General features: G+C 39.9%; 1 long non-coding RNA gene across 5 annotated transcripts in view; it reads left to right on the top strand.

Moving 5' to 3' along the window:
- The window catches only part of LOC122334060, a 105,126-nt gene extending 83,162 nt beyond the window's left edge, over positions 1–21,964 (top strand). For 4 of the 5 annotated variants that reach the window (XR_006248719.1, XR_006248718.1, XR_006248717.1 and 1 more), the window contains 3 exons: positions 251–360; positions 17,528–17,619; positions 21,213–21,964. This is a non-coding gene — a long non-coding RNA (uncharacterized LOC122334060). The remainder of the gene's footprint in view (positions 1–250; positions 361–17,527; positions 17,620–21,212) is intronic. The other variant, XR_006248716.1, reaches the window with a different exon arrangement.
- Positions 21,965–22,192: the final 228 nt, after the last annotated feature.

The raw sequence follows: 22,192 nt of genomic DNA, 5'->3' as shown, positions 1-22,192 counted from the left end.
GCTTGTTTGTGTGCGTCTGACTGTCCCGTTCCCAATGAATGTGTTTAATATGATTTCTACGCGAACGGTGCGTTATTGATTAAGATGGCGCGCGGAAACGAGGGTGCTGCTCTGCTAAAGTAAGTATTTATTTTTTTTTGCGGAACTGCATTGCGACAGTGTGCTTGTTGGTGCTTGATTCAAACGAATTGAATGTTCGATGTTCTTTAAACTCAGCAGGCATTAAGTTAACGCCGTTTCTATTTTTTAGTGGAAACGAGGACTGTGAGCGACACCGCATCGTTTAAGTTTCTTGCCTGTAAATCTCTGCTCTGCTTGGGGAGATAAAACGGCCCAAATGAAATGAAGACGCACTTCAAGGTAGTCACTTCAACTTCTATTAGCTCTATATATATATATATATATATATATATATATATATATATATATATATATATATATATATGAGTGCAATAATTAAATGCACATTCTGTAATTTATTTGTGCGCGCGGTTTTTTTACTGTAGTCGCATATTATAAAAATTATAATATATACGTATATAGATTTAGAGTAGCTTACTGAATCATACGCATAGCTTATCATTTCGTATTATTGTATTTTTTTAAAATATATATTCAAATGATAACACGCATTAGATGCGCACATGTATTTTTTTAAAAAATGATAAAAATTAAATAAATGACAGTCGCTCGCTCTGACGGCTGAAAATTACATTTGGCGGTTTGCAGAAGGAAAAACGAATATAAGTAAAACGTGAAGCGTTATTGCCCTTCGCAGGTTTACATTAATATCAATGCATTAAAATGCTGCTTTAGAGCCGCGGGGCGCGGAGAACGTGCTGTTTTTCCGTTCTGTTTGTCGGAAGATAAGTGTGTAGATGTTTAAGATGATTCAGGTCTGAAGCGTGCTGGACTAGTTTTGCTGCTCTGTGGTGGTAGATCAGTGCTTGTTTCTTGCCAAGGCGCGGAGGCATCTATTACAGCGGGTCTCGGGGGAGAAGGGCTCACATTAAGCGCTAAATGAATATTTGACGAGGGCTCATTCCGACAAACGCGTCCCTGCCGGACTCTCAAAGGGTCAGGGAGCACTGCTTGAATCCATTATTTATACAAGCGGAGGAATTGGTTGTAATGGCCGAATCTGTTTTGATAAAGTGGGAATTTAAGTCTGGACGCGAGTGGACGTGCTGAAGCGCGTCGGAGAGCGCTTGCTGGTGTTCGTTCGGTTGTGGTTCTTTACCGCCTGGACTTTCCGAAAAAAAAAAAACAAGAGCTTTGGTGAAACCACCCTCCCTAAAAAAATAGCTATTTAACGCATTGTGCTATTGCGGAATCATAATCTGCGACTATTTAGTCATTTTCCTGAGAGTGACAGCCGAGAAATAGGCCTACTGATTTAGCCAAAAACTCCATCGTGGACTTATGCGCGCGCACATAAATAATAATAAAAAAAATGGTGCTTTTGGGGGGAGGGATGTATTTAACTGCTGCGGTGTTTGGGCTCATGTTGGTACCTAATATAAGGCATCGAATGAGACGAATTATTAATGACATTACAGAAATCATCAGATGATAAGCCTTTTAAGGCCTTTTGTGAAACCGCTTTTTGAGGTCTTCGTGAAAAGGCTGCAATGCGTGTGGATAGCTCTTAAAACGAATCGGAAAAAATACAAAGTGTTGGAATCGGAAAGGTTTTTGTTCGTCGGTTTATGTTTGTCGAACGGCGAGTTTAACGGGCGCGGGATGTGGCGCGTAACCCGCGGAAACTGATGTTGGAGAGCAACAGGTGGTGAGCGCTGGAGGACCTTACTCCAGGCTCTCTTCACCGGAGAGGAACCTTTCCACGGAAAGCTGAATAAAGCGGGATCTTCAGCTCGAGCTTATGGCTGAAATCTGAACTGTTTTAGGATTTCGTCTCGGATGACAATAAACGTAGACCTTTTTTTTACGCTCGGAAAGAGATTTTGCGTTTAGGCCTTTAAGTAACCTTCAAAATGCAGTTCGCAATAATTTGATTCGGCGAAACGAGTCGTGACGATGCCAGTTTTATTATAATATCAGCAAATATTAAATAAATAGAGGATTATAGATAGCAACAGCCAAAGAATTAACCTCAGATGATATATAGCACGATAAACAACGACTATACTGCCTACTACTACTACTACTACTACTACTACTAATAATAATAATACAAATTAAAAAATATTGTATTTATTGGTTATCGTTACTGATATTTTCATATACGCTTATTAAACATTTATTGATTACTACATAACATCCTAATTTTCATAAAAGTTGTTAATTATACAAGGCCTTATATAATCATGACGTTAGCAAATAGTGATTATTCTCAGTTTACTCTCATTTCAGTCCTATAAAGATACGAACTACTCTCACTGTAAACATGAGCGAGCTGCGCGTGTCTTTGTGTTTGTAATTTGCTGGCGCCGATAGCGAATGGGTGGAGAAAGGCACAAACTATTTGGAGAAAGTAATAAGTTGTTTCTTGTGGCTGTTTTTGCGGGAGGGGGGCCAGCGATGGAGGGGGGGGGGCGAGCATTGTGAGATGGGCTGAATTGAGAACTGTCAGAGACGTCTCTCATTGGGTGAATGATCCAGTGCAGGTGCAGGGAAACAGGGGGATGGGGGTCTCAATAAGACCACACACTGTCAGCCAGCACCACATCAGTCTCGCTCCTCGGCCGGCACCGAACCGAACCCGACAAAAGACTACCCCGGTTTTGGCGCATTTCATTAATTTTCTGGAGTCCAACAAGTGCGATTAAATTTTTTTTTTGCCGCCATTGCTCGTTCGCGTCGATTTAATAAATTGCGTTTAATCGGAGCGTTTTAACAACCCCGCAGCAACCAAAGCGACGCGTTTCATAGCTATTGTTCGCGCGCGCGCGCGCCTGTTGCTTAGGAATGGGTTTGAAATGGATGGGATTAAAATAAAACTCTTGTTTGATATCACTGTACATTCTGTCACAATTCTACCCAAGATCCCGCTGAAGTCTTTGGCGCTCAACTCCAATTCAACCAAATTCTGACAACTGCTTGTCATCTTATTCAAGCATGCCAGTGCCCCCCACCCGCCCCCATCCCTTCTTTTTCCCTTTCTCGTCTTTGTTGTGCAAAGTTACTTTTTTTGTTTGCAAATGTAAGACTTGCTTTCTCTCAATAACATTCACGAAAGAGCGCTCTTTATCCCATAACACGCCGTACAAAGATATTAGTGAAGTGCACACACCTTTTTATTGTTTGCGCGCAATTATATGTTGATATATTTCATTGTGTGCGTTGTCTGGTGCTTGTTTATGCGTCAGCTGCTTTGCTTTGCAACATTCATCAAACCTGGAAAATGATTTCGATGGCGTCTTAAGTATACAGTATTTTGTGTGTGTGTGTTACAAATTCTGATTAATGACAGGATAACCGTGCGTAATTGGTCCTTTTTCTAGACATCAATGTAAACCGTCATCTCTTTGGTAATAACTCTGGATCGGATCCCACGGATTAAAAAGATCTCGCGAGTTTTACATAAGTGTCTTGCATTTAGGCGCTTGTTCTTATTTGTAATTATCTCGGTCACTTGTACGGGAGACTCATTCGAGTTCAACAATACCGAGCTGTTACCATCCACTCATTTATGCGCGCCTTCTTCTTTTCCAATCGCGGTCTATCTGTCAGCCTGCAGCACGGTCCGTCGCGCGTTTCTGTCCTGCATCGTTACGCGGAGCAACAAGTTTGACCAGACGCAAAGCCGAGGCGCGAACAATCTCTGCTTTTATTCAGGAGATCGGTGACAGCAACGCGGACCGGGGATGGGGGCCTTTACGCGCCGCGCTCGTTTTAAGACGTTCAAAAAGTGTTACGTGCAAATAAAAAAAAAATAATCTGCCAAATTGGACTGGTTTAGGCGCGTCTCGTTACGTTTGCACGGGCTATGAAATTCTAAATAGCGCTTTTCGTTCGTTCGGATTTAAAACATTCGCACCGACTTTGCTGTTTTTGTTAAAAGCGCAAAAGCGATTATACGCAACGCGCCAATGTTTTAAAAAAAGAAGGGGTGCTTTTGGTTACAAGATTTTAAAAAGATACATTCTCCATTTTTTTAAACCATATGCGTGCTTTAAACGCCTCGAGGAAATTGAAAGGAAACGCATCACCTGTTTTTATCCAGCCCTCATCAAACACAATAACCTATTCAGAATCCATTCGTTTCCTAGGAAATGCCATCAGGTGAACGTGTGTATCTATGACGCGGTTTTTGCATGGATGATCTTGAGCATGTGAAATCGTCGTTTTTTTTTTTTTTTTTGCTGGTTTCCCAGCATTAGGTTTTTTTTTTGGGGTGGGGGGTGGCTGTCGGGAGGTTGTCATTAGCTGACCCTCGCAAACAGCGGAGCATTGTTCTCCTCATTCCGCCGATTTCAAGCTTCACTTGTACGTAGCGTATATGTTGATTAACGACACTAAAAGCAACTGGGTCGTCCTGCTTAAAAAAAAAAAAGATCGCGTTCATCGTCAGTTTAAATCTCGTATCTGAAGTTAGAGAAGGAGGCTGGAGATGCCGGGGGACGATATTTGGGCAATATTTTGGGAATATTCCCAGAGCTCGGTTTTGGATCAACCAGACGTATGTGTGCTTTCAGAAGAAAGGGTTTGTCTGGACGCTGAATGGCCCCTCGACCGGCCCTTTATGTTTCTCTGGTCACCCCCGTGTCATCTGAATGGAACGCGTGGGCTTGTTGACAACTAATTTTCTCAAAATGTTCACATCTTCCTGCCCTGAAGGTATCTAAACCCCCAAGACTTTAACTGTTACTTCTCGAATTCATGACTAGGCTTTAATCCGGAACGCGTCAATATAAGATTAGTCATTTGATAATCATCCCACCGTTTAAGTTAAGGATGTAGAGCATCCTTGATTTGGTCGTTCGTTTTCATCTTGATATGCATGAACGATCTACCGTTCCCAAATGTGGCTGTACGGTGCCAATCCAGACCCCAAAAAAATCGACGCTTCGCATTTTAGGTCACCCCATGCCTATCTTACATGAGTCTAATTAATTCTCAAGTGTGGTTAGTGGGTCTAAATCTTTGAATGGCCCCTGTGCTCTCGTCAGAGACCCTGCTGGAATATAAAGGTTTTTTTCTTCTCTCATTCAGACTCGGAGAGCTACTCGAGCGTTCCCTGTAAGTGACGGAATGTAATGCTTTAAACAGGACACACGTTTGGAGCAAACAAAAGCGCCGCCGCCTAAGGACGCTTCCGAATTACGCGCGTTATTTTTTTTTTTCGCGCTCTTATTCGTTCGTTTATAAAACGTCATAAAACGAGCGCGCGTGAGCAGAGCTGCCCCGGACGCTTGCGTATTGGTCGATGGCGGTTAAGGTTGTCGTAGATGATAAAGAAACGAGAAGCGCATTGTTGAAAAACACGTTCGAGTGTGATTTTAACGAAATGTCAAGTGGTGTAACCGTTAGGTAAAACGGGCTACCCTAAACGGGCTACCTAACTAACTAAATTTCTTAATTTGAATCGCGCAAAATCTATTTTCATGGTATTTATTTTAAACGTTTTGTGAATTTTTTGGGGAATAGAAAGTAACGCGTTTATTTTACTGTAATAAAATGGCTCCTTGTATGTTGGTTACACCACGATATATGATTAAAATATATCTTAAATCGAAATTGCTTCAGTGTTTTTGTTCTCCCTCTCTTTCTCTCTCTCTCTCTTTCTCTGAAAACATCTTCCCAACTTCGTCGATTAGAAACGACATGCTTACAAAGCGCGCGTATCGTTTGATATCATTAGCAAACGCGCGTTTAAGGCATTTTCGCGAACTTACAAAAAGTGAGCGTCAACTTTATTTTCAAAAGGTATGTCCACCATAGGCCCACCGAACGAATAAAACAGGAATACGATTTGAGGAGGCTCTCGCCCCGCAGCTTTCAACGATTTCCCACGGCGGCTATCATATAGAAATATAAGGTGGCGCGATCAAACGCGTGGTGCGAGTTAAAAGAGGGCGTTGTTGCCCGTATGGAGTGATACGGGAGATGCCGAAGTGTGCGCTGCCCGGTCAGGGCATTTGATTGTAAATAAGAGAGTTCACACGCCGATCGAGTGACTGGAGGGAACAGGCAAACCATTTGAATCAGGTGCCTATCTCGCTATCGAGGAGATCAGAGCTCAGCCAAATGACATCTCCCTCTGAAAAGCCAATCTAGTCGCAGGATGAGATTTCACTGTCTTTGCGCTCGGCCCGCCCAATTAACATAAGAAACACAACGGGTCCCATTAAAACGCGCAACAGTTGGTGGGCAGTTATGGCATTATCTGCCAACAACCCAAGTGCCGGGTTCCCTGTGGGCGATTGTATCCCAACAAAGCCCGAATTATCACTTTATTTGCCATTGATTTATTGGTAGCGCTTACTCGCGTAATTAATTGCTTTATCAATGAATATAACGATGCGTGATTGCAAGGTTTTGTCCATAAATAAATCAGTGTGAAGCAGATCGCCTGTTAGTATAATTCGATGCTTATCTACGACTTCGCAGCATAAGTTAAGGCTTGCATTACTAATAGTGGTGATTTGTTACCTTAACGTGTTATTTGTACCGTATCTAAATAAGACTTATAGTTGTTGATATGAATTAGGCTGTTTAAGCCATGTTAGATTTTACGTAAAATTAGTTAACTGGGTTTTTATGCAACTTACATAAAGCATTCATGCATAATGCATTATAGAGGCATTCTAGTTGATCATAAATAGCCATTATTAAAGTAAAAATACGTGTTAAAATTGGTTTTAATGCATTGTACTTTCCAAAGGCGGGACAATGAATAGGTAAGTATTACAATTTAACAATGCATTATGGTAATGCATTAAAAATATATGCAAAAGCGTTATGGAAACATGATTGATGGCACATAAGAAGACAAACCACAAATGGCAGGTAAATCAAGAGAGCAGAGGTCTTTGTATTGATTTACGTGTCGGAGTCATTTATGTTCTATTGCTTTCTGAACAGAAACCGAACACGACGTGACACAGATTAGCAGCTTTTGAAATTGCACCTGCCAACACGTTATGAAGTTCATAATTTAAGGGATTAATGCGTAATGACAGCTTGAGCCGTACAGTCTTACTATATCATGTCACGCCATCCGTCTTACAGATAGCGATTCCCCGTTTGGTAGGCCAGGCATGCGAAATGACTCTCAGACGGAGGATCGATAATTGTGTGTTTTGCACGGCTTCCTCTTAACATGGAATCGGTGCAGTTGTAGATTAGATTAATTCATGGTCCATTTCGTGAGACCCATGTACGGCTTAAGAGGCGAGACTTTAATGAAGGCTTTGTCGCAGGGTTAATGAATGCCCATGCATGGGTTAAGATTCCACGAAACGGGAAATGCACGGACGCTTTTCTTAATCTCGTGTCTCGGTCAAATAAACATTTTGAGGGAAGAAATAAAGCTCGGCTGGAATATGATCCGATGCTTTGGCGAAACGATTGGCCGAGTTTCGAATACCAAAACTGGAGAGGTTCGGACAAAAAACCCGTTCTGCGCTGTATTCTGCAGTTCGCTTCTTGTTAATACAATGTATTAAATCGTTGCTGCATTAGTCTCTTTTTCTCAACTTTTGTATCATGGCTCGGCAGATTATAGTAAAGTTTGCGCCCCTTTTCAGCCTAAGCAGGATAAGCTTGGAGTGGCCTGTCACCGTGGAAACTGCCAGAACAATTCAGTTGAAGTTTGAAGAGGTCAGCTTGCAGGGTCAACAACCCCAGCCTCTGCCTGTGCCAACTTCTGTTGAGCCTGGGACTTTTTGGGGGAGCGCTAGCTCAACCTAACCCTGGGTGGTAGGCAATTCTAAGACTGATATAAATTTTTTGAGTCAGTTTGCGGCCTAGGCTCTCCAGGTGGCCTGTGAAATCGATTTTAACCCCGTGACCCTGTCTTGGAGAAGCACGGTTGACAACCTGGGTGAGAATTTAGCTGGGCCTGACAGATTTGCCTCTCGGAGAGGGGGCGGGTGGGGAGAGCGGCTCTACAGCGATGGGCTGCGGTTTAGAAGCGGTCATTAAAACCTTATTAAAAGTTTGGAGAACATGTGTGTGGAAAGCAAAAGCTAAAGGTTTGGTGTGTCGCTTTGGGGCTGCCGTTTAGTCGTTGTTATGAAATCAGTTTTGACTTAAAGCAATCATCTTGGTTCAGTTCGAGTTAAACGGCACTTGCAAAAATGGCTAATCCGTTCGCGTCAGAACATTCAATCTTTCACTAGCATAAGCACAGGATCAGATATATCTGTTAACGCGATTTTAGCGTGATAAAGGGCTCACTTAACTTTTACGTGCAACTTTATATCCAGTTTTACAACTTTGTTGCCACGGCAGCCAAAGTTTTAAAATGTTAAGTATTAATGAATAAGAGTCCGCATCGCGACGATAACGGTAAATGCACAGAGAAACGGTACCGTTGGAATCATTTTCGAATTTTTTTTTTCAGCTGATGAACGATACAAACATCGACAGTCAGAATCCATTCTGCTATCATGAGCTCGAGAATTTAAAGCAACAGAACCGAGTGTGCTCTTTTTGAAATATTTTCGCTGGCGTGGACGCTAATAACGTTAGCGTTATTGTGATCTTTATAGCTATCGTGCTTCATGTGGACGGGCCTTAAAAACACACGAGAATGACCCAAATCATACCGAAAAAATCTCTCTCACACACACACACACACACATATATATATATATTGGACTTCCATTGTAAGTGCTTAACCATTACCTAAGTTTCGAATAAGACACGTCTTGCATAAATTATTTCTGTGATAATTAACATTACGTCAGTTTGTAATGAATGTGGAACATTCATTTAAGTTTGTATATTCATGTATTTGTAATGTGTAAATGTTTTATAAGGCGGCAATTTTACGATGTGATTCATCCAGACTAATACGTTTCGTACGTGTTTTATAAAAATTGAAGCATGAAGGTAGTCTTTTAACCCAAACCCTAAATATAACCTTCAGTTGGGGAGTAAGAAGGTGGAGAAATGAGCATGCCAAAACATACGTTTGACGGGTGAGTTCATTCAAACCGCATTGTCTTAGCGTTACCGCAGCATAGCGTTAATTTATTTAACATGATTTTTGATTTAAAACCACTTCAGGTTGGATGCCATACTGAGTTCAGCGCAGACGAGGCTACGAGGGATACGCTTAGCGTCCGTAAATGGCCAAAAAACAATTTCTAGTTGAAAACGGCGTCTCGTAAACGCCTCCGAGCAGTCTTTACAAACTCCCACGCTCTATAAACATCCCAGATCCTGCCATTACCGCAACTTTCAAAACTGCTTTATGGAGGTTTCGTCGTACCGAACGTTTTTTTTCCCGAATCGATACGTTGTTAAACAACAGTGAAATCCATCGAATAAAGTCCCTCCCAGCCTCGTTCTCATTCCCGCCAAAAAAGATAAAATGGCTGCCCTGACTAACATCTGCTGAATTCTAATTACGAAACGGCAGTGTTTAAGTGTGAACAGTGTCAACAGGCATTGCGTAACGTAACGCGGCTCAGCGCGACGAATCCAACCGATCGAGACGAGGACTCAAGTCTACTCACTTTCAACAAGGCCAAGCTACACGTGGCCCTGAAAATCTGAGTCAACCTGTTGGGCGATTTGAAATGATTTGGGCCGGTCACAGGGGAGACGGTGTGATCAAAGGACTGACTCAGAGCCGGGGCTCTTCTCTCGGGGGCCGATTCCATCTGTCACGTTTAACAGACTGAGGCTGTCTGCTGGCCACTCAGCGAGAGAGTGCGGCAAACTCCTGCCAGATTGGTGCTGATTGTATTTGATTGCATTTGAGTGCAGCTTCGACGATGGGTCTAAGAGCTGGTATCATCCCACTCTTGTCACATCAACGCGGGGAAAAAAAACGGGAAACACTGTTCTGAAACGTCGGACCCCTTAGAAAGTCACGGGGGGGGAAAAAGAGGCCTTTCTGCTGTTCGGAGAGGAGATAATACTCAGAGAAGGGCCTGAGTGTGTGATTGTCGGCGTGTTTATGACAGAAGTGAACGGTGATATACTCATAGCGCGGGTGCAGAGCGTCTCGCACGCTTGTCTTTACTCCTGTTAGGAGTTCAAGCTGTTATTACACCGTCAGACTCGCTCGCGGCTGAAGTGAGTGACAGGATGTTTGCTGGGTGTGCGAGTACGTAGGCTTGTTTACTTCAGCATAATGTCACCTTTGCCTCCGTTTTTAGATTCATTAGCCGTGCCTATAGAGTAAAACCCACGTTTCGCCGCGTGGCCTTCGTCGACACATTTCCAGGGTGAAAGTGTTTCGTGTAAACATTTCTCCAAGGTTGTGAGTAAATGGAAACGCGGCCTTCCATTTGCGCACCTCAATGGCTATTGATGCCGCGAACGTTAATATAGCCGAGATTCCGGTTTTCGCAGCCTTGATGACTGATCCGAGTTCAGGAGAACGGCGAGGGAAAAGTTTTGGCGAACTCTAAGGCTTGTGATGCATGGGGGCAACTTTTTGATCGATGCTGTTGCAAAGAGTAGTATGCTGATCGAAAGTTGGGTAACACTTTATTTTACGGTTCCACCTATTAGTTACTTACTAGCGTGCATATTACTCGAACATTAGCCTTTTATTAGTAGCATTAAGCACATATTAAAGCCTTATTCTATCCTTTAAACTGTTAATTAGCAGCATGTTAAGAATTTATGTCGTAGATAATAGGTAACAAGTGTTACAAAAATTTGCGGTAACACTTTAAGGCGTCCTTGTTACACGTTACATGTACTTAGTATTATAATAACAATACATTATGCATAATTACATGCAAGTAACCCTAAGATAAACCCTAACCATATAGTAAGTTCATGTTGTTAATTAATATTTAAATGCATAATTATACTGTAAGTAAGTACGACCAGTTGTGTGAGACAACGAAAATCTTGATTTTATTCATAAGCAATCGACTGGGCGGTTTAAAGATGAAGATCGAGATGGAGATGGAGATTTATAATTTGCATCTAGCCTTAGAAATAATTAAGTTCAAAGTCCGGGCCTCAGTCCCGACTGGATAGATTTATTCTGCGTTCGAAGGAAAGCCTTTTGTTTGAGTGGTGGAAGGCATGGGGTAACGTTAATGTTGAAGTTTTCAGGAAAAATACTGACAGTATGTCGGAGAGATAATAACAGGAGTAATAACAGGATGACTCGCTTCATCGGATTTTTGTTGTGTGCTGCGCAACCAGTTTTATGAACGTTATGAAAGGAAATCACGTTTTGAAGGAAAAATGAGGTCAATATATGCCGTCACTGTATGTAGTTTTTAAGTGATAAATGTCATTTTGTAATACATGCATAATTATAAATATTAGTGCTTTCAAGTGATTAATCGCGATTGATTGCATCCAAAAAATATATATATATATTTAAGTAATATATGCATGTATATAGGAATATTTATTATACACCCATATATTTTGTATACTTACAATTTTATTTTATATATAAATATATTTACTATATAAACGTAACATTTTTCTTCAACACACATGCATGTGTTTTTATTTATATACAAAGTAGCCTCTATAGGCTTTGTGAAATACAGCTGGTAAAGTAATGATTTTTTTATTGGGTGTTTTAGCGTGTTTCTGTTTATTTATTTGATCATTTTAAATCAAGAGTGTCGTAAGTACCGGCTGTGGTTTTGAATTTTTGGGTTCTCTTTCGTGTGTGTGTGTGTGTGTGATGATTAATGAGGTATTTTTGGCAAGTTGGCATTACTCATCAGTGCCATGGCAGTTTTGTTTCAAAAGTGCTGGTGCTGGAGAAAGAGGGATTTTAGCCCATCAGCAGTGTGTGATGTCAGCACACAGGACAACAAAAGACAAGTCCAAATCCGTGCTGTTTGCAGCATTACAGGGGCCCAGGCTGGGCTGAACACAGGCCCTCTTTTCACAGGGACAAACATACCAGAGCGCACACACACACACACACACACACACACACACACACACACACACACACACACACCACTGCGGCAGTGTCTCTCAGCAACATCAACACACTTTCTCTTCGGAGCCTGTGTGTGCTCTCATGTGTTCAGAGGCTTGTAGACTGGTAGCTTATAATAGTGATAATTAATAGTAAATCAAATCCTGACTTTTAATGGTAAAATGAAAAATAAAGTGTAGATGTTAGTATTTCTGATACCTGATATGGACCTTAACTGCACTATATATTTGATTTAAAGGCCTTTGAATCATCAACACACACACACACACACACACATAGAGATATATATATAGCCCTCTTGGCAAAGTGTGGTTTTGGATGATATCAGCATAAATCTGATTTTCTATGTATAAATTCTTTACGCAATAAAATATGTTTTTGCTGTCCCTTATCAGTGCAAAAGTATCACATGCCTATAAAAATAGCCAAATATGACTATTATTTATATTTGCACTTAATCGATCAATGTACGGCACTGCAGGTCTTTAATCGTCAAACTAAGCATTTAAATATCATCTAACGCGTATTATTGAAATATTAAGAGTGACGACAAATATCACCGTCTCTTTTATGTAGGCTGTTAAACCAGTATAAACTCATCCAAACTTGTCAGGGTTTACAGGAACGATCCGTCAATCTTTATTTATTTGTAGCGCCTGATTTATCACATCCAAAATAAAAGTTTTTTGTTTACATAACATATGTACACTATATATGTATCATGTGTGTGCGTATATATTGATCTATTTAGTTGTTAAGGTCTTCACCGACACAGATTTTTTTTTTTGGCCATTTATCGGAAAAGAAACAGAGGTGGTATTTGCAAGAGAGAGAGAGAGAGAGAGAGAGAGAGAGAGAGAGAGAGAGAGAGAGAGAGAGAGAGAGAGAGAGAGAGAGAGAGAGAGAGAGAGAGAGAGAGAGAGAGAGAGAGAGAGAGAGAGAGAGAGAGAGAGAGAGAGAGAGAGAGAGAGAGAGAGAGAGAGAGAGAGAGAGAGAGAGAGAGAGATTCGAACCTGCTGACCTCATGATGCAAGCATATCCACTGAACGTTACGTCAGTACAAACTATTAAAATACAATGTAAAAAGAAAATCAAAAACACAGGTGTTACGTCATCACGGACAGGTATGCGTGTCTTTTATTAATTTCTCATCCGCGGGTTGAAACGTTAACAGAATTTGCGGATTCAAACGTGACACACACACACACACACACACACACACACCTTTGTTTGTCTAATACTGTCGCTTTGACACACCAAAGCTTCTCGTGTTTTTACTTGCAAATCAGGATTACACACTGAATGAAGATTTCTAATGGCGAGAAGGCAGAATTACAGTTAATATGACCAGGAACGTTTCCTCAAATCCATTAAGAGTTCACTTCACAGGAATAGTTGAGCATGAAAATCAAATTTACTTTAGGTTATCTTTCCAAAGAGCATTAGATTGCTTTGCTACATAATGTTTTTTAGGCTTTCTATAACAATAATAACGTGTTCCTTGTTGTATTCGTGAAATTTATTAGCAGTTTCTAAATTGAAATGGCTCAAAATCACAATCGTTGTCAATAAAAAGAAGTGGTCAATAAATGTCGAAAATACTATTTCGGTATTTTTTCGTCACAAATATATAAATGCATTACTTGCATTCAGTAAAAGCTACACTTTTTTTGTTCGTTGGTTTCAGCGTGCTTAAAAAAAAGTTTTTAAATGTATTTATTTCACTTGTTAAACATTTATTCAAACCTTTGAAATCCCCGTTGCTTCTCAATGCTACGATGATAAGTGTAAGTATAAGATTGAATATTAAAATGTTAGTGCACTACGTTTTACGAGAAACTACTATACTGCTTTAAAATCGAATGTTTATTTCAGTGAGTCACTTATCTCGGTAATTGTTAGTGAAAAATTGACACCGTTTTTTTTCGTTATTGGAGCTTGACGCGGTCATGAACTCGCAGGCTTGCATAATAACAGCATGCGGGATTGAAGCGGCACGCGGGATGATAAATTTGTTTGTGCGATTTGAATAACAATAAGGGGTCATCTTTACAATATATCAAGCGTTTTAACGCTCGGGGTGTAACAATATCACAGCAGCAACCCCGTAGACCGAGAGACCTACCCAGACCTGATTGACTCACGCCCGTTGCAATGTTTACCGGTTGCATTTCATTCCTTTTCTTTTTTTTTTCTCCAAAGCAATTAGAAACAAGAGATGGTCGCTGTAGGAGTGCCAGGGCTGCGCAGTTTCCGCTCATGTCGTTTGTAAAGGGCTTAACCCTACTCGGACCTGTTTATTCGCATCTCTCTCTGTGAGTATCGCCCATTCCACAACGAAGCCTCGCGCTACTGTACCCCAATAAACCCAGAAAAACACAGTCAGAGATGGCATGAACTGACTCTGAAGGACGGGTATTGTGGATGCCGCCAGTGCCCAACAAGCCTTCTTTATGATGGCGGGAATTATGATGGCCGTGTTGGATATGTGAGATTGCTGGTGGCGAGCAAGATAAGTCGAGTAATTGTCACTTACTGTAACAGCGGCTCCCATTCATTAAGAGCCCGTGTCTAATAAACTACTGGAGGAAAGGAGGCCAGCTGTACTGTGAAGCCTCACACAAGGCGGCTCTTTCTCCACGGCCCCAAACTTCGTCAACAGAGATTCCAATAGAGGTTTGTCTTGGGGGAGCAAACAAGGGCTTCCTTTTGACTAAATAATGAAAAACAGGCCGCTCGAGAGGGACAGCAAAAACTGATATAGCTTCATTTTCAGACTAGCTCCAGTTATGTCAACTGGAAAACAAACAATTCGAGGGTTGTTGCGAAACTTCGCTTTTTCGCCTGAGAGACGGGCGAGTGCTGATCATAAAGCTTTCCGAGCGTGTAAAGGATATTGTCCGCAAAGACGTATTTGCTTTAAAAAGACGAAAAAAAAAAAGATGTATTTATTTTAATTTGCGTTGCAACGCATTTTCTGCCAAAAATGCGGCATTGCTAAAATAAGGATTACCAAATGTTTTTACTTAAATGTCTGTAGTCATTTAAATTGTACATTTGTATACACCGTGAGGTTGCTTGTTTAATTGCCTTCAATTTATGCAAATTAGAGATCGTGGTTATATATATACACTGCACACAATGTGTATTGTTCATTTACAATGCTTTCAAGTTTGGGGTAAGTAGGATATGTAAATATATATAAGAGTGACAGTAAAGACATTTCTATTGTTTAAAAAACGCATTTCAAATAAACTTTGTGTATCAGAGACAAAAATACACAAAACATTAAAATATAAAGTAGCACATCTGTTTACAGCATTTATAATACTCAGAAATGTTTCTTGAGCATCACATTTTATATTGAAGTGATTTCTGAAGGATTATGTGAAAACTTGAGTTATGACGCTGAAAATTTAGCATGGCATTACAAGAGTGAATGCAATTTTACAATATATTCACATAGAAAACAGCTGTTTTACGTTGCAGGCGTTAAAAACGTTGAGCAAAAACATGGAAAAAACTTTCAGTCCCCAAACTTCTGAATGGCATTGTATATTAGACCTCAAAAGGCCAAAGGAAGGCATCCAAAAAAGCAATGCCAGCGGATATATCAAGACTTTATAATTCAAGCCATTATATCTGACTTGTTAGTTTACCCATAACGTATCGAAACAGTATTTTCCTGTTCTCGTATTTAACTCACACCTACATTACAATGGCCTTCTCATCACTGAATTCTTACATTCTTCCACACAAACCAGTTGCATTGAGGAATCCATGAATAGAAGCCCTCCAATTCCTCAGACCCAAATTTTTCAGCAGTTGGGAGAATTTCCGTACAGTTGAGTGAATTCCAGAGGTATTTCAAGAAGAACACATGTCCTCGAGTGTGCCGACGCTTGAATGCATTTCTAGGGTGACGGCTGTAGGAACCCTGTTGGTTTTGGGAGTCTTTGCTGGATCATGGTGGGCCATTGTAAGTCCTTCTCAACTTCCTGTGTCTGAGGGGGGCAAGTACTAACTTCTTGGAATGTGGCAAGTCCTTGAGAACTATTTCCTTTCTTTTTCAACCACTGTTTGTTGCTTTATAAAGTTCCCTTTTCCAACCTTTAAAGTGACGAGATACTGACTCTGTGCAATGGTAAATATATCCTAGGAACAATGCCATCCTATAAATCCGCTGCCAAGCAACCCACTTCGCAAAATATACATTTTTAGCAACTTTACTTGCTGCAGCCAAGCAGCTAAACCTCATCCGGAGAGACGTGGGTCCATATTTGCAAAGTTACACCAATTTTGCAGGGACTCAAACAAGAACTCCCATAAGGATATTTGCTGTCATTACCAGAGCTCATGGCGGTTTAGCGCAGACCAATTAAGACTCATATTTGCTTATACAGTTGTTAAGTTTCTCTAAGGACCATTGTGATTGAGGCCATACATCCCATTGTTTTCTGATAATTAATGACACTTTGGTTTGCTTTGGACTATAAGGGGATATGAGTGTAAGACTGCTAAAAGAATAGGAGAGATATACAGTAAGCCACAATTCAAACACACAAGGCTCTGATGACAAATGACTTCAGAAGGTCAGAATAAAAGTCAACACGAGAGTGCAGCTTCGCTCCCGAATCCCTTCCAAAACTCCATTGAGGAATAAGTTTGAGGGAAGAGTTTTAGGAGAAAGTTGGATTATTGAATCCAAGGGGGGAAGCGGGATTGGCTCCATCTGTCGAGAGGGCCGACTTTAGCCCACATGCTGAATGCTGGCTCAGGAAGCTCTCTCACACTTCCTCCCGCAGTCCTCGACATGATCCTGGAAGGGGGAGTGTACCAAAAGGCATAGCTTCTATCTAAGGGTCTTTGTCCCAAGGGGGGGGCGAACAGTGGGATCCTACAGGGAAGGAAACACACGCCCCCTCCTTCAACAACAGCAAGAGGAGAAAGAAAGCACATTACATGCTTGAAAATCACCACACTGCCATTATTTTAGTTACCAAACCAGTGGGGGGGGGGTCACTGTTGCTTTCAGACCTGCTCTACAGGTCGCGAGTCGCAAGATGGGCAGACGAGATTTTCCTTGGCTCACATCACGGATTTCATGAATGCACCTGCGATGGTGGCTCCCTGCATTGTTGTGGTGTTTTGTCGAGTGTCACATATCGGTAATGGAAATGAGGCAATAAAACGAAAGGGAAGTTGGTGTCACTTTCACCTGCGCACAAAAGTGTGCCACAAGTGTGGTATTCAAAGGAAAGTTGCTTTCAGAAAATCTCGACTACCAGACTACCCATTCATAAATTACAGCGAGCGTGTAGATATGCAATAAAAGATTTCAAAACAACAGCAGACGCGCCTCTGCGGTAACACTACTGCACATGCAAACTTGGCAAAGTTGAATAACAGTAGATGTTTAACTTGATTTTTCCTCTCTCTCTCTTTTTTTTCTAGTATTTTTTTCTACTCAAGCATGGCGGTGATAATTGGATTGTGTGGACACCTGTATGAGTGCAGTATATCCAGGGGATTAGAGAACGGGATGGGTGAGTCAACTCAAATTATTGTCACGTTAACCCGTACAACTGGCAGCCGCCACCCCCTACTACTCACTAAAATAAGGACCCAGCGGCCGCAGAACCTGTCCAACTCCTCAACTACCTCTAGAGCCACAAACGCACAGGTGATTTTCTAAAGCTGGTGTGTTAAATAGGTGGTTCTCAACTGGTTTTGCTTCAAAAGCTAAAAGGTTCAACATTGTTTATCGTGCAAAATTTAACTTGGTTTCTAAATTCTCCAAAAAAAAAGGGTTACAAGCTTGCCCTTCTCCCAGTACCTGCTACTTAAGCACAACTAGTGCCTTATATATTCCTATAAGATTCATAGTAATACTTTAGTATTAATTCATAGTAATACTGCGCATATCACTAGTCTAAGGAACTAATATCCATGTTTTTGTAGTAAACAAGGTAGAAAGTTGCCCTTTTAAGGGTTCTTTTCAAGTGACAAACTGTCGTTCCCCTAAAGGTACACATTTTGCATTTTTTTTGCTTGTTTGTTTTCTGACAGTGTAAATGTCACAAGGATTTACATTTCGTCATACAGTTTGCAATTAGGATCAATGGCATGACTAAATGTGTTTGATTTATCTATACAATAAAATAAAATAAACAAATAAATAAATAGAAAAATATTAAACATGCAATTCATACACGTAAAGACTTAACTAAAATTTGACATTTATTTAGATATTTTTATAAGTTATTGAGTGCAACAAGGTGATGCATATTTCTGATAAAATAAAATAAAAAAAATGAAATTAAATAAAATTAAATTCACAAATAATATTCACTATTAACTAAGACTTTTTCATTAATAAATTCCTAATTTGCTGCTTCTTAATAGTAGTTGTTAAATTTAGGTAGTAGGATTAGGGATGTAGAAAAAGGTCATGTTAATAAGGCATTAATATGTGCTTAATAAATGGCTAATATTCTGGTAATATGCTTGTTAATGAGCCACTATTTAAAGTGTTACCGAAATACCTCATTAAGTAGTATCAACACACTTGTGACCCGTTTTAAAGTCCCAACCATGCAGTTCAAAGCCACCTCTCTAGATAAGCCAGTAGATGAGCTTCTACGCAAGATTAACTTTTATCTGTTAAGGAATATTGTATCCTTCAGTGTTTGATATCACGTTTTGTCTTGGTCCACGAAGGATAAATGTCGGACGCTACTGCCAACAGGCCTTGTATAAGCCGGTCAGGGCGGCCATCGTTAGCGGGAGTTTGTAAACAGAGCGTAGAGTGTGTGGAAGGGGGGCAGAGGTGCTGAAAGACGAGACGGCAATAGTGAAACTCAAGCCGGTCGAAGCAGGGGAAGGAGGGGGCGCTTGTTTGACCACCGGGATGAGCGATGGCTCGACGTCCCGTCGGAAAGCACTGCCACGGCAACGCCGCGGATTCACTAGGTGTCGTCCAGGCAGGTAATTCATCAGCCCGCACCGGGGCTGGGCCTCCGAAAAACTTCCCATGGTCACTTCTGAGTGCGAATACGTAATGAGCTGGAGGGCTCCACATTTGCCACGGCTGATTAGACGAGAACAATGAGCCCAAACAGAACTGGCAGTGCTCACAATGGGGACTGGAAAGCCTCAAGGCGTTGCCTCCATATTTCTAGCGGAGGAAGAGAGAGAGAAAAGTGAACAAAACTGTAGTTTGGAGCTGTCTTCTCTGTTGTGCGTGTACCATACTTTGTCACTAGACTTCCGAGAGTGTGAGGTATTCCTAAAGAACGATGGAAAACTGTTTTGTCATATTTTAATTAGCAGACACAGAAATGTTGTTTATTATTATTATTATTATTACTATTATTATTATTCTAGAGAGCTTAGATAAGGGTAGATGTAAACTAAAACAGTATTGCTGTCAAATGATTACTCGTAATTAATTGCATCCAAAATAAAAGTTTTTGTTTGCATAATATATGTATGTGTCCTATGTATATTTATTATGTATATATATATATATATATATATATATATATATATATATATATATATATATATATATACACTTGTATATTTTGTACATATTTTAATGTATTTACATTATACAATTTATATGATAAATAAAATATTTTTAATATATAAACAACATATTCTATTCTGAAATATATATGTTTGTGTGTGTATTTATATATAAATAAAACAAAAAATAAATACAAACAGTACACATATACATATGTTATGCAAACAAAACTTTTTATTTTATTAATCGCGATTAATATTTTGAGAGCACAAATACATATAGTGCTTGAAATATAGTTAACTTAAAATAAATATAGGAAATTAAACTTATTTTATTTCAACTATTTGCAAACCGGATGTTTAATTAACTAAAACTAAAATTTGAATATAAAGTAAGAATGTGAGTGTTAAACTCAGTTAAACTTCTTACCCCCATACTGGGTGTTGTGAGTTGTTGCTAGGTAACTGCTTATGTGGTTGCTAAGGTGTCATGAGTGGTTATTACTGCAGTTGCTAGGGTCTTTACTCAAATTTTGAGTCAGAAGAACCCACCACAAGGTTTCTAGATGCAGAATTTTGCAAACTTCAGAAAGTTTGCAAAAGATTGAGCGATGCGTGTTGCTACTTTAGCAAACTCCCCTAACAGCTGAATAAAAATGGCTTGACCATCGTTTAATTCCTCTAAAATTATTACATTCTTTTCTCGCTGATTATTTGTGTGCAATATTAACACACTGTTTATAGCCGCACCGAAATGAACAGTCCTTTTTCTGACCAACCAAAAACGTGGTAATCTTAACTAAGCAATTTGGCCTGGAAAGAGATCAACGTCATTAGTGTCTTTTGTTTGACGAAGAGGAACTGGCTCGTGGAGAGCGTTCAATCTCCGCAGCAGGCGTATCTCTTTGAACACGCTCTACGAAATGAGTTTCTCTATCAGTTGGAGGCCGTTTCGCTCTCCACTTTAAAAATAGAGATGATGGGAGGGAAGCCCTTGGAATATTTATTGGGAGGGGGGAATAAATCCACAATCCACCGATAATTTTCCCTTCTCGGTCACATGTTCTTCCTGGCCACGACTATGTTTTTTTTTTTTTCCAATTACTTAACGGTATTTACATATTATTTCAATGTAGCGAGTCAGATATGCGCCCGGCAATGAGGCGCTGGAAGAATTCACGCTTAATTGTATTTCATAAATCATATTGGGAGCCCCTTCAGAATAAGCTCCCTGTAACAAAATGATAAAATGGCCAATTATGAGAAAATTCCAGGCTCTGTGATTTACTAAACACACTCCAGAGAGAGCCTTTTGAGGGGAGAGATAGACTCCCTGTTGAATTGTTTTCCTTTAAAGTGGCTTTAAGTTATATTACCGCATAAATGCTAGTTGGCTGTGATCGTTCGTGCTCGTTTTTCGACACACACACACAAACACGGCATCCGTCACTTTGACCAACTGACCTCCGTCAGGAAGGTTGGACCCAGAGCGGTGTTTGCAGTTTAAACTATAAGCTTTTAAACGCAAATAACTGAGGCGATAGCTAGAGATAGCGGGGTCCATCACTCTCAGAGCCGCTCGGATTCCTAATCACAGTATTTGTTTTAGCTTTTGCAGGTTCTGTCCAAACCTGCGGGCTGAATTCTCCCGAGTCGTCGTCTCTCGCAAGAGGACCAGATCTGGGGGGGGGACGCCGGTGTCAACTTTGACCTCTGAGTAAATTCACGCGATTGCTGGATCCACGCAAAAATGATACGGCGACCCTTTCAACCAAACGAAACTCCAATCTGTTATGGTAAAAAAAAATATTTGAATGCAAGATAACTGATTGTCTTTTAAAGTAATTCATCACTTTGATTCTTTGTTTGATACATCATGTGAGAATAGTTTTGAAATGTTTGTAGATTTATATAGTTATATATATTTATATATTTTACACAACAAAGTTGAAGACACAGAAGCTTTATACTATATATATATATATATATATATATATATATATATATATATATATATATATATATATATATATATATATATATATATGCTGCACTTTTAAGCCAGTTTAGCCAGCAAGTCTTTGATTGGCTCACGTGTCTGTGAAGCTTTTATTGTAAAACAATGTGATAAAAGATGCTTTGTCATGCAATGCTCATATGAAAAAGGAAATTGCTCTGTGCAGGTCAGTGACTTATGTTTAATAATATTAAAATAATAAAATTCAATGTCAGTTTATTGTTTGTCTGTTTCACCTGTCACAATTTTGGGATGTTTTTTCTGTAACTGCCTTAATATTTGTGAATATTATATATGGAATTAATGATGGTGTATAATGAGAGTAAAACTTTTTTAATAATCTACTTTTTGCATGTATGTTGGTTTTGCAAGGTTTACAAAAACAAGTTAACAATTCTTAAAATTAAATGTGCTATGACCATTAAGTAAAAATTATTATATTTTTATTATGCTTATTGTTTATTACTTGTTCTTTGAATATGCTTATCTTTTTTTTAGCTCTAAGTTTTTATTGATCTATTTTTTCTCCTAAATATCATGAACTACTAATCAGAGTAACACCATATGGTATT

The sequence above is a fragment of the Puntigrus tetrazona genome, unplaced genomic scaffold, assembly GCF_018831695.1.
Source record: "Puntigrus tetrazona isolate hp1 unplaced genomic scaffold, ASM1883169v1 S000000472, whole genome shotgun sequence".
NCBI classification, from domain to species: domain Eukaryota; kingdom Metazoa; phylum Chordata; class Actinopteri; order Cypriniformes; family Cyprinidae; genus Puntigrus; species Puntigrus tetrazona.
This window is presented reverse-complemented; position numbering and strand designations above follow the sequence as displayed.